Below are 2657 nucleotides of genomic sequence, written 5' to 3' on the forward strand. Positions count from 1 at the left end.
CACCGTGCATTGTGTTTTTTTCCAGGCTATTAATAAAGCCAACACTGGAAAAAGTTTACTTTTTACTCCTGTCATCTGCAATCTAGATTATTTGGTAAAAGTAAGGTCAGCTGACCATGCATTTTAATGCAACCCAATGTAAGGTCATATATCTATAAAGAATGTAGTTAAAACTTCCCAGGTGGGACTATCCAGGTTAAGTGACACTGTAAAGGCACTTAGGGCAGTAAGAGATAGTCAAATGAACACAAGCTTCCAGTACACTGCAGCCAAGAGTGTGAATATGATCCTCCAATGTCCAAGCAGGGGAATATCAAGCAGCAGAGGTATAGGGGTCATATTTTCTTTGTACATGGCATCAGTGGGACCATTCCTGGAATACTGCCTCCAGTTTTGGTGTCTACACTTCGAAGAGGGTGCTACAAAATTGAAAAAGGTTCTGAAAAGAACTATAGGAATGATCAAAGTCTGGAGAAACCAAACTTCTATTAAAAGACTTTAGACACCAGTATATCAAAGGGAAGATTAAAACAGCAATTTGATCACTGCCTACAAATACCTCTGTGGGAAAGAAAATTCAGACAGAAGGTGGTTCGCTGATCTAGCCAAAAACAGCATAAGGAGATTGAAAGCATGGAGCCTGAAGGCAGACAAAGACTTTATTTTTAGTCTCAATTTACCAGTAAGGGTTATTAGCCATTGCAACTACTTGAAAAATGGTGAGAAACTCCATCACTTGAAGCTGTTAAAAAATTGAGGCCTAATCTTTCAAATATGCTACAGCTGAAGCATAAAGGACACAGCCCTGATGCAGAAATTACTAAGAGAGGTACTTTGTCTAGTCTGTAACACAAGCCAGTCATTAACAGAACTAGAGTGACTCCGTGATATTTATAATCAGTCTGCATGCAGAAGTACAGACTAATTCTACTGGTTTAGTTTAATGGGGTCTGTAAGGGAAAAAAAGAAGAAAAAATGGTACAAAATAACTCACTTCTCTGAAACCCAGTAGGTTGGCACTGGAAAGACAAGAATAGACTTGTACACAATTCAGATCAAAATCAATTGTACCAAGTTTAAAAAGGAATGTTCAAGGGGTAGAGTTTTCAGAAGCCAGGCTGAGAAAGGCACACAGTATGTCTAAGGAAGTTAGGCCCACTTGGGTTGCCATTTATGGATAGTAAGCTTCCATGTAAGATTAAGACTGTCTACAGTAAACCTTCTAAACAGTGGTAGAAATGCCACTCCCCACTCATCTCCACCCCAGCTGAAGGAGGTAGTCAAATTGTGAAGCAAACCGTTTACACTATGAGAGATCAGTACGTAACTCGCTCAACTGTAGTGCCAATAGGTTTTAATTGACACAAGCCTACAAAAGCTTAGTGCATCTGCACTGTTTAAATTAACAGCAGTTCAGCTAGGCTTCTCCATAAGGCAGCTCAGTTGGAGAATAACTAGTAGCCTACCAGCTATGGGGTAACTATACCCCAAATGGGAAAGAAGGTGTGCATGGTTTTCCTGGTGCAGCCAATACTTGGGGCAAGTTCAGGCATCAGCATAGCAAAGCACTGACTATAGTAAAGCAAACCTTGAAATCAGGGTAAAGGCAGCTTTATCCATTTGTTGTTTCAAAGGAACTGCAAAGGTTACAGATACCATTCATTGCCTGTTAGCATGCATAACTCCAAACCTTGCAAGCGTTATCACTCAGCCATTTGGTACACTCTCTAAATTTGTTTCCTAGCACGAATACTGAATTTTCTATTAGGTGAAGTTTATCAGCAAAATTTAAAAGGCACAGTACACCACTTATCAGACTGCCACAAACTGCATTTCAGGTTTCTTTCCGATTACATTTCTCCTCCAATTATTACCAACATAAACCTCAAAAAATAAACTATAATGTTCTTTTGGGATTCAGAGTTACTAATGTCTTAAACTGAACTGAAGAAGAGAAAGGTAGTGACATGGGAACACTTCAAACCAAAATTAAAGCAAACAGGATGAATGAACTTTGCTATATTACTAGTTTAATTAGGGAATTTACAAAAGAGAAAGAGGGCAAACTAGGAAAATTCTTATTGCCTTGAAGCCTAAGAGCACAACAGGATACATGCACACACTTGCAGAATGTGTGGCCAATCTTGTGTAGCTCTAATCCACTGAAAGCGCATCATCAGCAGGGATCCAGGTTTTCCACTTGCCACCTAGTAAGGCACAGTGGGGCAGGGAGCCTCAGTTCTGCTGCTACCAGGAACCTTACACCAGGCACACCGCCATGGCAAGGGGCCCCCTGCCCGCCTGGCAAGGGGGGCGTGCACAACTTTGCAGTGCCAGCGGAGGCTCGGTGCTGCTGCCACTGCGAGCCCCATGCCAGCCAGGCTGCCAAGGTGACACAACCCTAGCCTGCCTGGCAGCAGTTGGGCCAAATGGGTAGGGGACACCTCACCATGGCAACACAGCCAGCAGAGGACTCCCAGCAACAGTAACAAACCTCTCAACCTTCTGGTGCTGGGTCCTGCCTGCTAGGCTGCAGAGGCTCCCAGGGGGAGAGCAGGAGGACGGGGAGGCCTGAGCCCCACAGCAGACAGTCCACATCCTTCCCCACCCCACACAAGCTCTGCTTGGCTCTGTTCCAGCCATAGTGCTTGCAGTTG

Source organism: Alligator sinensis, unplaced genomic scaffold (assembly GCF_000455745.1).
Source record: "Alligator sinensis unplaced genomic scaffold, ASM45574v1 scaffold1581_1, whole genome shotgun sequence".
In the NCBI taxonomy this organism is placed as follows: domain Eukaryota; kingdom Metazoa; phylum Chordata; order Crocodylia; family Alligatoridae; genus Alligator; species Alligator sinensis.